The 14,561-nt window shown below is 37.0% G+C and overlaps 2 pseudogenes; both read left to right on the top strand.

Moving 5' to 3' along the window:
- Window positions 1-1,077, top strand: part of LOC113329401 — an 8,957-nt pseudogene extending 7,880 nt beyond the window's left edge.
- A 4,673-nt stretch (window positions 1,078-5,750) lies between these two features.
- On the top strand, window positions 5,751-13,938 carry LOC113329669 (annotated as a pseudogene).
- Window positions 13,939-14,561: the final 623 nt, after the last annotated feature.

The raw sequence follows: 14,561 nt of genomic DNA, 5'->3' as shown, positions 1-14,561 counted from the left end.
AAAAAAAAAAAAAAAACAGGCCCTTGGATTAACCAAGGTGATACCAAGTTGGAACTTATATTTAACGTGTTCTCAATGAATGAGAAACACAAAGAGGATTATGTATTTATATTATTAAGATTACAAAGGATACACAGAATATAGGATATACAAAGATTTCCTAAATTACACAGATTTCCTAGATATTCAATTAGTAGGATATAGGATACAAAGCTTTCCTAAATTACACAGATTTCCTAGATATTCAATTAGTAGGATATATATCCGTATAATGGGAAAGATACAAAACATCGTGACTTATTCAGTTACGGTTGCTATATGTCTAACAAGGGCAATGCGAAGGTGCAGGACTTGGTGTTGTTGGATGTTACCCCTCTTTCTCTTGGCACTGACATAATTGGAGATGTTATGCATGTGCTTATCCCAAGGAATACAACCATTCCCACCAAGAAGAAAAAGGTGTACTATACAAACAAGGACAATCAAAGTGGTATGCATATTCCGGTGTATGAGGGTGAGAGAGATATAGCCTCTGAGAATATTTTGTTGGGTGAATTTGATTTAGAAGGCATTCCTCCAGCACCTCGTGGTGTTGGTAAGATCACTGTTTGTTTTAATATCGATGAAAATGGTATATTGAATGTGTTTGCCGAGGAGAAGACAACAGGGAACAAAAATATGATTACTATTGAAAATAAGAAAGGGAGATTGTCGAAGGCTGAGATTGAGAGGCTGGTTTCTGAGGCTGAGAAATACAGGTTAGAAGATGAAGAACACAGGAAGAAAGTGGAGTCAAGGAGCTCCTTTGAGGATTATACATACGAAATGAAGAACATGATCAGTATTATTGGATGGAAGTTAGCTTCGAACGATAAGAGGAATATGGAGCATGCAATCGAAAAAGCTTTGAAGTGGTTGGGTACAGATGAACTAGCAGACATACGCTCCACGAAAAAACAGATGAAGAAGTTAGAGAATATACGCAACCCTATCATAGCTAAGATGTACCAGCAGGGTGGTGCTGGCTATTCATCGGGAGGTAGCAAAGATGGACCGAAAATTGAGGAAGTCGAATAGAGTGAAATTTCTCGTCTACCTTTGGGTTCAACAGCTTAGCAATCTTGAAATCTTAATCCTTTCTTCTGACCACATTTTCTATTTTAATAAGCCTCTGATTTCACTACAGTAGTTATGCACATTGGCGATTTGTTAAAATTTTCTTATGAGCGAAGATATTATGTGGAAGCTTAATTTAAATGTTTTATCAGTTTCCACTTCAATTTGTTTCTCTTACATATTAGTTTTGCGAAGATAATGCGTATGGTGTGTGCAAAGATTTTGTGCAGAACTTTTCTTGAATTGCGAACTAAAAAATATCTTAATGAACGGCCTTGAAAGAATAGTAATTATCATCCTCAATACATGCACGACTGCACGAGAAATTTCCTGTCTACATTGCCCTTAACGTTTGAACATGCGTAGGTCACCAGCCTTTTTGAGAGAAATAACCAAAAAAAAAAAAGCGCGGAAGAAATCAAACAAAAGGAAGGAACAGTGAATGTAAAATTTACTAGATGTGAATTCAATATAACTGAAATTTCTTAGTTCTTTACCAAGATTAGACATACAGAACTGACGGAGCGCCGTTCTAGATTTGTACATATATATACACACGGACACCAATGACTTGGGAGAGATTATTTGTGTATTTGGACCACTAACAGGTACACCTCAGTGCCTGACCACAACACAATACTACATGTGTTAGTAAGCACGAGACACCAATGTTGGAACCAACTTTGTTATGCAACTAGTAGTCCATCACCTGGCAGTACATGAAGCGTTTTTCTGAAAGCATCGCTTTCTGCCAATCCGAGGACTGAAAAAAGTTTATTCCGGTGTATTGGGTGTCTCTAATATATATACGGTCTTTTGGGTTTGTTTTCTTTTGTTGATAAGATATCCAATTCAATCATCATCACTTGTTCCAATTCCACATGTCAGCCTGGTTCAGATCAGACCTTCAAATTTCAGCTTGAAAAAATAAAATAAAATAAAATAAAATCAACCCAACCCAACCCAACCCAACCCATTCATCCAATTTTAACCCTAATTTATTTCTAGTTGTTTATCTCTCTGGAGAACCAACAGTTGCAACTTGCAATAGAAACCCAACTGTCGCAAGAGTACTCGCTCCTCTTTATATGATTTGTTTTTTCCTGATCCAGTGCACCTCTATGTAATAATAATATAAACACTTGATTATCTTTTGTACTCATCCCAATTCGGGTTTTGTTTCTCTCTTTTTATTTATTGCTATTACAATGGACGGAAGTGGAAGAAAAGGAAGAGCAATTGGGTTTGTAGGAGTGAAATACCGCACATTCATTATGTATGCGAAGTAAAGGTCATGCAATATGAGCGAAGATCATCACAGATAGTAAAATAGAGATGACGTATTTGATGATGTTAGCATAATCACGAGTAAAGTGTGAAGATCTATGCAAAGTCTAGAGTGTGCGAATCTGAGTGAATGTACATGAGCGATTGTAACGCACAATGATTCCAAAAATAAAGGATCTATTAGCTGTCATCCACTATGTAAGTATCCTATATAACGGGAAGGGCTGTCATGTAATGAGGGATCTCTCTTAGTGTGTTAGACAAGAAATTAGGAGAGAGAAAGTTTATTTGGAGAGCAAGTAAAATCTTTATATTATCCTGTATCAAATTTAAGAATTGAATGAGTAAACGAATGATCTTCATTATGATTTCTTAGTATATTGTTCTGATTCTTCTACAAGTGTGGTTGTAGGATTTTCTGCAATTACATCTAGCGCTAGAAACAGGGACGAGTGATATATCCTGTTGGTGAATTTGCTTAGAAATCAAGTTTACAGAATTTTAGATCTAATCTTTTTGTTTAAACAATTGAGATTTTCATCGTTAGAATCTTTCAACTCTTCTTAAAATAGTCTTTCATTTGTTAATACAAAAAAGTAGAGATGGTACGAATTGGATCTACTGCTGAACAAACGGCGACAGCTAGGAGGAGTATAAGAATTGCTGAAAGAAGAAGAGGTGAAATTCCTGAGCAACCAGAGGAAGGAAAAAGAGAAAATCAAAGAAATGAAACTCCAATTAGACCTCAGCGTACACAAGAGCAGAATAATGATATTTATTACGATCGAGTGAGTATACATACTGCACGGACGAATTCAACCGAAGAAGAGGAACAGAGAACTGGAGAGGCAGGAAGGATTGAAGGAAACGAAGAAAATATGACAATTCCAGAACTTAGACAAAGATTGATTGCACAACGAAGAAGAGAAGAAGAAGAGCGTGCGAACTTGATACGTCACAATGAAGATCTCAGAGAAGAGAACATCAGATTACAAGAACATAGATCAAGAAACGCTACACGATCAAGATCTAGGACAAGCAGAAGTCCATCAAGACGAAGTCAATCTAATCAAAGAGATGCCATGCGAGAACAACCATTAGAAAATATTGATGAGGACTTACAAGTAGGTGACAATTTACAAGATCAACGCGAGGAGAGACGCATGGAATATGACCGATATGAATAACCGCGTGAGCATCATCACCGACAAGAAGGTCAAAGGAACAACATACGTCAAAATCTAGGCGAACGACATCGCGCACGCTATGAATCAAATTATGATAAAGAAATGATCCTTAACAAGGGAGAACTCTGTTGCTTGGCAGAGAAATATTGAGAGATCAGTATGCACGAGAAGAAGAGGATGAAAGAACGTATGAGAGATGAAAGAGAAAGGCGTAGGCGAAGAAGAGAAGAAGCTGGAGAAAGAGAGATTCAAGAATCTATTCGAAAAAATAATCATGAGAATAGGTTGAGGCAAGCGAGATTAAAAAGACCTATGCGACAGGATTTAGATCAAACTATGAGTGAAGAAATTCTTAGAGAAATGGCAGAGCTAAGAGAAATGATGACTGCACGAAGGAATGATGGAAGAAGAAAACTAGAAGAAGCAGTAGAGGAAGCATGGATAACACTCTTTTCGAGGCAAATCCAGAGTGCAACAATACCACCTAAATGCAATTTACCAATATTCACAAGTATATTTGATGAAAGTACATGTGTAGTACAACATATTAAAGCTTACAGTCGATCTCTGTTGCAATGGGAAGAAAATGATGCAGTGTTGTGTAAGTATTTCCCTGCCAGCTTGAAAGGGGAAGCCTTTATATGGTTTGAAGGTTGCCAGTAGGAACTATTAAATCATTTCGTCATTTATAGAACGTCTTTTTGGGACAATATATCAGTAATAATATGTCAAGACCCGGGATTGAGACAGCCTTTGGAATTCGCAGAAGGATCAATGAGAGTTTGCGTCATCTAACAACACGTTGGAGAACTACGTGTAGTGAAATGGAAAGAAGGGTAGATGAACGAAATCTTATACTGGACTTTATCAATGCTCTCCTACAGATTTATTATATACACAGATCTTCAGAATAAAAGACACCATAACAATGTCGGAGTTGTGCGAATTTCAAGAGGACTATATAGCACTTGAGGAGAAGCAGAGAGATATGGAGTCTTACACTGTTCCGATACCCAATGCGAATAATGGGAACCCAAGTTTGCTTCCAAGAATGACAAATGCGGTTGCAAGTATATCTCAAGGAAATCAAGGAAAGAACATTAAAGAGGAGGAACAAAAGATGGTAGCATTGGGTAGTGCAGATCAAGAAGAATTCGAAGGCGAATACAAAGAAAAACAATTTCAAGATCGCGGAGGAAATAATAAGATTCAGAGAATGGAAAATCCACAAGAAGGTTACGGGGGTCAACAACCATATTATAATAAAAAACAAGGAACTGGAAAGGTGGTCTTGGAACAGATAAACTTTCCAAAGTTGAATACTACAGTGGACAAAATCTGGGAAGATGTTATATTAATGGAAGAAATTCCTGAACTACATAATGTAGGAGATGAGCCACCACCTGGGAGAAGAAGAAAAGAATTTTGTGTATATCATCGCTTCCATGGTCACACGACAAGTAATTGTAGAAATCTGAGGAAAATCATATTGTGAATGATTGAACAAGGAAAACTATATCATTTCTTAGAAAAGCATCCACAGAATATACCACCACCACCACCAGGAGGAAATGCATATGGTGTAGAGAAGGGAAAGAATACATATGTAATTGAAGTTGGTGCGAAGGCAAAAAACCTATATTCTAATTCGATTATACATTTTTTCAAGAATATAGAAGACTTTCATGACAACATCTTAAGTCGGGTGCATGCGAGAGACAATGATGGAAGAGAAATCTTTAACCTTGCGAAGGTATCACCATTAAAAGATTGGCAAACACAGACTGTTTCGTTCAGTGCGGAAGAAACATCAGGAGCAGGAAAACCACATGAATGTCCACTAGTGGTGAGGTTAGGAATTAACCACAAAGAAAAAGTAGAAGTTGATGAAGAAGATGAAGCGAATATTTGGGATATAAACAGAATTCTCATAGATCTTGGGAGTTCTGTTGATATCCTCTTTTATCACACATACAAGACTATGGGTGGAAGAATTGACTAATTAATTCCTTCAACTTATAAAATTTACAGCTTTAATGGTGCTGCGAATAAGCCAAAGGGAGAAGTGACAATGCGAATTCCTCTACAAAGCCTTCCAACAGAAATTGTGTTCTGTGTTGTTGATGTTGAGTCACCTTATAATGCTCTGATTGGGAGACCATGGCTGCACAGTATCTTGGGCGTGGCATCGACATTTCATCAATGTATAAAGTTTCCTTTACCTCAAGGTCTTGGCATAATAAGAGGAGATACTAATGAAGGAAGAAATTGTTTGGACATTGATATTGACAAGTGCAAGGAACGAGAAAGCAAACGAAGAAATTGGAAGAAGTATGCGAAGGACAATTAAAGAGGTGAAATATTAATGGTGGATGTAATTTCTAAAATTGGAAAAGCAGATAAGCAGTGTGCTGAGGCAGAACCTTCTGCGAATAATAATACTAACCGAATCAGAAAGAGTACCTCTGAGAAAGGAGAAAGAACGCAGAGGCAGAAATTATGTTCTCAAGAAATGTGCGAAGCTTTTCGCACAAGAGAGATTAGTGAAATCATGCGAAATAATATTCTGAGGAGCATCTGCGAAATTAAAGAGATACAAAAGGCGAATGAATAAATTGAATAGTACGAAAGGCGCAAATGTTTTTCTGCATGAGTAAGAAATTAATAAGAATTATATGTACTAGAGTTGTATAACTCTAGCATAAGAATGGGAATTAAAATTTTATTTTCCTATGATGATGTCATATCAAGATAAGACAAATGTAAGACCTAGAAGTAAGACCTTAATAGAAGGCAATAGAAATAAAAACTCTAATTAGGGAGGCTAGGCATCCGAATGTGGCGTGCAACCTAGTTCGCATAAATGCAAGAGGCAAAAAGTAAGACCTATCGCACGTCATAGTCGGGGAAAAACCTGGTAAAGCATGACTCAAGGGAAAGCTACATCGACTCTGGAACTCGAGTCAAGGAGATTTGGGGTGAGAAAAACGAAAATGCCCATCTAGGAAAGGCACCTAAATTGAAAGATTGGGGTAATAAGATCTTTCCTAAGGAGTGCAGAAAATAAATCAGGGCGCCGAGGTACACGGTTGAGTCAAGAGTGTAGGGAGCGTTGGAGCCTACCTTACTAATTTTGACAAGTCCTGACTATGATGCACTCGGTACGAAGATACCCCACTTAGGGTGCAGTCTCGTAACCAGAAACCCTATCGGTGGAGGGATAAGAGACTGCGAAATCAACTGGTTGTTGTATTACCGGATGGGAGGATCCAACCTTAACCCGATTGATGTAAGCCTCCTTGAAGGGGAAACCAGGGGGAAGATAAGGACGGCACCCTCCATTAGGGAGCTGAATTATTTCAAAAGATGTAAATGTCATGAGGCTTTTTACTCACGGAAGTATTAAGGCTTGTCATATTTACGCACATAAGAAACCTGAAGAGGTAATAATACAAGCAAAATATAAGGCGAGATCAATGGGTCCATACATTACAGTGTAAAAACTTCCTGCGATTTCGTCGCACAAAAGCAAAGAAATTTTGGAGCAAAATAAGACCTTTAATTGAGAAGGCAAAATAAGACCTCATGAGAGAAATAAAATATATGCCAAATTTGTTTTGCAGATAAATAAGTGTGCTGCGAATAACTTCTCATAGTAAATTAAGGCAGAGAACGACATTTTGTTCATCAGCCTATCAATATGTGTCATCTAACAGAGGCAAGAATGGGAATGCAAGTATAAAATGAACGTTATTTTCCACAGTTGATAGTCTCATGCATATGCAAGGAAGATGTACAAAGGGAACATATATTAAAGGAGCAAAAATTAATATTTAAAAGACGTACATTGAAGTAGAAATTCCAAAAAGTGAGAAGATATACAAGAGACAGAAAAAGAATTTACAGCAACCAAAAATGATTAATTTTTGCGTGAATTATCTTCATCATTTCGCTTAGCCTCAAAATCACTTGATTCTTCTTCATATTCTTCATATTCTTCCTCACTGTCCTCAATATCAAGGACATCTTCATTTGGGGGAACTTCTGTGAATATATACTTTGAGAGAGGAATATCATTATCAATGCATACTTTCTTATCAGCAGCATCACGAGCACGAGTGGCATCCTTGCCATTATTTGAAACAGTGACGATATAGTTCTTCTTTGACTGCTGATACTTGGCATTGTGAGCAGATAATTGTGTCTTTAACTCTTCAATCTCGCTAATATAATTCTTCCTTTCTCTGCAAAGAAAAAATAAGCAAGTTAGAGTTAAAAAAGATATCATCCTCAGGAAATGACGAGTGTGACAGAGCAACAAATGACCTTCATGATTGGAAATAATGTCTTTAACCAGTGCAGAATGTTCAGATTCAAGGCTCACATTTATAGAAACCCTTCCTAGCACCATTCAAAACCCTAGAAGTCCAACTAAATTCAGCTTCACTTTCTATAAGAAGTTGAGAACGAATTAAATTTCTTTCTTCAACGAGTGCATTCTTTTCACTCAAAGCTAAATCACGTTCAACTTGAACTTTAAGGATGGCTTCTTGGAATTTTTCTAATTCCTTCACACCTTTGAGAGCAACCTCATATTTTTCACCAATGAGTTTGTTCATTCTTGTCTCCAAAATATGAATTGTTTCTTTATTCTTACGAAGACGATGTCTGAAGTTATTGAGTGTAGTCAATAGAGGTCTATGATCCATCCTAAGAGCAGTATACTTCGATCTTAATTCTTTCAAACTAAGATTATCAATTCCTTTGGTGGGTAATTGTTTAGAGAATAATTGAGATGTTCTAAAAGAATTTTATCATTGGGAAAATAGATACCTCATCTGAAAGGTTATAAATGTCTGTGAACATAGAAAAATAAGAAGTGCGAATTATCATATAAAGCAAAGAAAGAGGGAATGATAAAAACTACGCACCAATGAGTTCATCATTTCTTTCTCGATTACGGGAATACATTCAGAGTTGGAAGTATTTTCAGCTTTAAGTTTGGTATTTTCTCCCTTCAACTTGAGAAGTTTCCTTTGGTAATCTGAGGAAACCACATAAGATAAGCGAGATACCTGCAAAAATATAAGGAAAGCATTATATAACAAAGAGAAAGAATAGAAATAATATTAAAGAAAGTGCGAGGATGTGAATATTACCATAGAACCAAGTGCATATTGGAAACTTGAGTTTATTGCAGAAGCAGCTCCGCGAAGAGATGGATCATCCAAAATGGGAGCATCGCCGGACTTTAGAAACCATTTCAAAGGTGCGTTGTAATTCATCATTATTAATAGCTGACATGGTATCAGAGAAATGTCTAGATAAATCTTTCATGGAGGAGGAAGTCGATGGATCCTCAGAAGCAAGAATATCATCATCTTCGGATTCAGGACTTAAAGAAGGGTCAAGTTCTTTGCGCTTCTTGGATGAAGATATAGACACAGGTTTCTTGGGATGATTCTTAGCTTTACTCATAGTTTTAACACCCAAAGTTTCAACCTGCGCGAATAATCAAGATAAGGAACAGAGGAAACAATATTTTTAAAATTATAAAGAATGTTCCTTACCTCGATATTCTGCAAAGATGACGCATCGTGCGAAATCTTGGCCCTCTTAGCCATGGTCTTTGACCAAACAACCTAGAATTGAAGGAATAGGAAAATAAGAAATAAAGAAAATAAAGCTATGCGAAATTTAGAATACCTCTGCGAAAATCTCATACCTTATTCTCATCTTCGGGAAAGAAACAGTTTCCAAGGATGATAAGCAGAATAATTCTCAGGCAGAGGAAGATCGCAGCCATCAGTAGCTTTGCCCGAAACATAAGGACCTTCTAAGACAACAGGACAATTTAGCCAGCATGTATCATTAGACCTATGATACGTGCTATTGGATTTTTCATTCCAATCTACATCTCGCATAATCTTCTCATCTTCAACAATGCCATCTTTTCTTCTTAAGCGAATGACCCACTTGGTTGACTCGTTCTTTATGATCGCAATGTAGTAATGTTTGAAGAAATTCTCAAGAGTCAGCAGGGTTGATAGCTTTATCACGAAACAGTTCATTTCGCACTTCATAGGCATATGAATTTCCTAATCCTGCTGTGCGACGCGAATACTCCAAAATTATTCTAATAGCATCACCACTTAGCTGAAATATTCCCCGTGCGAACCGATCATCAACCAGAATTTCATAGAACAAGGGAATTTCTGGGTTATATACAGTGGGATAGGAAGATTATTCAAAAGTTTTCCTAGTGATACGATAATCTTCTGGTTGGTCCATTGTTTGGAATTGATTAACTCAAGATTGAGTTTGGACGAATAATTAGAATCAGAAGGAAGAGACACTGAATAACCTCTGGTGAATTCTATTTCCATTTTTTTCCAGCAGGAGCCATTGAAGGAATGGGAATGGTGAGTTTAAAAGTAGAAGATTCTTGATCAAGATCAAATCTGTAAAAGTGTGATTAAATTAGTGAAATTGAGATTAAGAAGAGGAGAAAAAGTGGAGAATGATAAAGAGGATGGAGAAGAAGCTATAGACTGTAAAAAAGAAAAGGTGATGAAGAAAGTTGCTATAGCAGGTGAAAAGGAAAGAAGATGTAAAAAGAAGAAAGAAGAAGACGAAGGAAGATATATAAGGAGATTACGAAGAAGATTTACTCTCAATTTTCGAGGTTTATCTCATTTAATGCGAAAAATAAATGGATAGGAAGAAGCGGTTATAAGGACGTGACAGATAATGAATGGTCAAGAAAACACGCGTAAATCAAGAAAATTCAAATTTCGGAAGTGTGTCGGCAAAGCAGAATACGAAAAGATTGAACATGCGCGATACTTTGAGATGGAGAATTCTCATATCGTTTACTCTATAAAGAGAACGAAATGAGAAGAGGCAGAATGTAAGAGTGAAATATTGCACATTCATTATGTATGCGAAGTAAAAATCATGCAGTATGAGCGAATATCATCGCAGATAGTAAAATGGAGATGACGTATTTGATGATGTCAGCATAATCACGAGTAAAGTGTGAAGATCTGTGCGAAGTGTAGAGTGTGCGAATCTGAGTGAATGTACATGAGCGATTGTAACGCACAGTGATTCTGAAAATAAAGGATCTATTAGTTGTCATCCACAATGTATTTATCCTAATTAAAGGGAAGGGCTATCATATAATGAGGCATTTCTCTTAGTGTGTGTTAGACAAGAAATTAGGAGAGAGAAAGTTTATTTGGAGAGCAAGTAAAATCTTTGTATTATCCTGTATCAAATTTAAGAATTGAATGAGTAAACGAATGATCTTCATTATGATTTCTTAGTATATTGTTTTGATTCTTATATAAGTGTGGTTGTAGGATTTTCTACAACTACATGGATTGATTTAGGAATAACATATTCCTGTGTTGGAGTATGGGAACATGACCGTGTTGAGATTATTGCTAATGATCAAGGAAACAGAACTTCTGTTGGAAAAAATTGGGTTTCACAAAGGATGAATGAATCAGAGAAGAAAGTGTTGCACTCCAAAACTTTCAAGGCTTGTATAAATTTCTTTTAGACAAATATTTCTACCCTCCCAATAACAATTGGCGATTACAACAGGTATGCGAAATATTGCCTTCAGGATACAATGAAAGCCCTGCAACGAAAACTGAATTCAAGGTTTGTACCCCTTGATTCAATCAAGAACACACAAAGAGATTTCTGATTTCTGATGATGCTTTTTGAAACAGAGAAAACAGATTGATTTTTCTTATATGTTTAAACGAAACTGGGAGAAGCTATTTATAAAGGGTTTTGCACCTGTTGGGAATAGGTTTTTATTCGCCAACAGGTTTCTATTCACGAAACGTCGGGTTCCTTCATCAACAGACATCAATGGTGTCTTTTGGATTCGAAATTTTCGAACAGGCTTTTATCGGCCAAATAAAACCGTCAGTTCAAAAAATTCTTCCGGGGGCGTTGCCCCCTTGAAACCCCCTTTGGTTAGCGGTGTTGAAAATATTCCAACAACTTCTCCGTCTTATGTTGCGTTTACTGATACTCAACGGATGATTGGTGATGCTGCTATGAATCAAGCTGCGGCAAATCCTACCAACACAATTTTCGGTAAGGTTCTCGCGTCTTTACATCAAGTTGGATTCTTATATTCCCCGATCATATTATTACAAGTTGATTTCTTAAATTACGAAAGTATTTGTGTACTAAATTCTTCGAATTTGCAATACATATGTTTCTAGGGCTAAGAGTTTGAGTGTTTTAAACTCAGAGGGGTTGTTAATTTGCAATACATTACAATGATGAAAAACAAAACAAATTTACATAATTTGAGGAGAGTATTTAGTCGCACAATCCAGTCCTTTGGTGATTTTATGATTATATTTAGTAGTAGTCTTCCAGATTGGTGACACTGTGGGGAGAATCTCATGGGTCTGCTCTTTTCATTTTTTTGTTTTATCAATCGTTAAGTATCACGATAAGAATTATAAATTGTTTGATGAGAATAATAGTATCATGAGTGATAGTAAAGTTAGCATCTCAATAAGATTCTTCTGAATATGTTATCCATTTTGTAGATGCGAAACGCTTAATCGGAAGGAAAATCAATGAAATCAAGCTATGGCCCTTCAAAGTCAATTACAAGGGCAAGGATATACAGTTTTCATCTGAGGAAATCTCATCTATGGTTCTGATTAAGATGCGAGAGACTGCCGAAACTTATCTTGGTTCAATTGTGAAGAATGCTGTTATTACGGTTCCTGCTTACTTTAATGATTCTCAACGTCATGCTACTAAGGATGCTGGTACCATTGCTGGTTTGAATGTAATGCGAATCCTCAGCGAACCAACAGCGGCTGCAATTGCTTACGGTCTTCATAGAAAGGAGACAAGTGTTGGTGTAAAGCATGTTCTTATTTTTGATCTTGGTGGTGGTATTTTTGATGTTTCAGTACGTACCATTAAAGGAGGTAACTTTGAAGTCAAGGCTACTGCTGGAGATACTCATCTTGGAGGAGAGGATTTCGATAACAGGATGTTGGATCACTTTGAGCAAGATTTCAAGAGGAAGCACAACAAGGACATAAGTGGAAACCCAAGGGCTCTTAGAAGGCTGAGAACGGTATGTGAGAGGGCAAAGAGGAGCTTGTCATCTACTACTCGGACGACCATTGCGCTAGATTCTTTGTGCGAAGGAGTTGATTTTGATATGTCTATTACTCGTGCCAAATTCGAATATTTGAACTTGGATTTGTTCGTCAAATGCATGGAACCTATTGAGAAGTGTTTGACAGATGCTAAAATGAACAAGAGCGATGTTAATGAAGTTGTCCTTGTTGGCGGGTCCACCAGGATTCCTAAGGTTCAGTCTATATTGCAGGATTTGTTTGATGGGAAGGAACTCTGCAAGAGCATCAACCCTGATGAGGCTGTTGCATATGGTGCTGCAGTGCAAGCTGCTATGTTGAATGGTGAGGGTAATGAGAAGGTGCATGATTTAGTGTTGTTGGATGTCACTCCACTTTCTCTTGGAGTTTCGATACGTGTAGATGTTATGGATGTGGTTATCCCAAGGAATACAACCATTCCATTTAAAAAGGAAAAGGGCTATACTACCCTTTACGACAATCAATGTAGTGTGTCGTTTCCGGTGTATGAGGGTGAAAGAGCTATAGCCTTCGAGAATAATTTGTTGGGTGAGTTTGTGTTGGAAGGAATTCCTCCACAACCTCGTGAGGTTCCCCAGTTGACAGTTGTCTTTGATATGGATGCCAATGGTATACTGAATGTGGTTGCCGAGGACAAGAACTCAGGGAATAAAAACATGATCACAATTACAAATAACAAGGATAGGCTGTCGAAGGCTGAGATTGAGAGGTTAGTTTTAGAAGCTGAAAAATACAGGTTAGACGATGAAGAACACAGGAAGAAGGTGGAGTCAAGGATCTCGCTTGAGAATTACACATACGATATGAAGAACATGATCAATAAAATCGGAGTGAAGCTAACATCGGATGAAAAGAGGAAGATCGAGGATGCAGTCAACAATGCCATGAAGTGGTTGAATAGAAATGAACTAGCAGACGTAAACGATACCAACAACCAGATGAAGGAGTTGGAAAATGTTTTCAACCCTATCATAGCTAAGATGTGCCACTAAAGTGGTGCTGGTCCTTCATTAGAAGCTAGCAATTCTGCATGCCCAAAATTGAGGAAGATGAATAGAGTGAAAATTCTTGTCTACTTTTGGTTCAACTACATAGTACTTGTTTTAGCAATCTTGAAGTATTATCCTTTCTTCTGGTGGCATTTTCTATTTCAATATAGAATATACCTCTGATTTCATTACAGCTGTTTGTCAGCTTAGGCTGTATCGAAAAAAATTCTTATGAGCAAAGGTATTATGCAGAATTTTAATTTAAACGGTTTTATCAGTTTCCAGGGGTTTCCAATTTTTTTTGTCAAGTGTATGGTGTGTGGAAACATTTTAGGCAGAACTTTTCTTGAATTGTGAACTAAGTAAATTTTGGATGAACCACCGCTAAATAGATTAAGATACTTGGTAGCGAGCCATTTGGAGAACCACCGATAAATTTTGGATGAACTAAGTAAATTTTGGATGAACCACCGATAAAGCATTAATTGTTGACAAGCATTATTCAAATGAACGAAACAGATTAGTTTACAAAATATCATCTTCAGTTTAGGTTGGTTTAAATATCTTACTTCTACTTGGTAGCGAGCCATTTGGAGACACATGTCAACAAAACAAAAGAACTATTCTTAAGTTCCTTAGTTCTTTGAAAAGAGGGGGTAGGAGTGAGATATCGCACACGTTAGTAAGTATGCGAAGTGAAGACTATATAACTTAAACGAGGGAGATCGTACACAGAAAGGTTGAGATGACGTAATGGATGATATCACCAAAGTCATGAGTAAAATGTAAATATCTGTGCGAAGTAT

Source organism: Papaver somniferum, unplaced genomic scaffold (assembly GCF_003573695.1).
Source record: "Papaver somniferum cultivar HN1 unplaced genomic scaffold, ASM357369v1 unplaced-scaffold_117, whole genome shotgun sequence".
Lineage (NCBI taxonomy): Eukaryota > Viridiplantae > Streptophyta > Magnoliopsida > Ranunculales > Papaveraceae > Papaver > Papaver somniferum.
The sequence above is the reverse complement of the archived record's forward strand: the minus strand, read 5'-3'. Positions and strand labels throughout refer to the sequence as shown.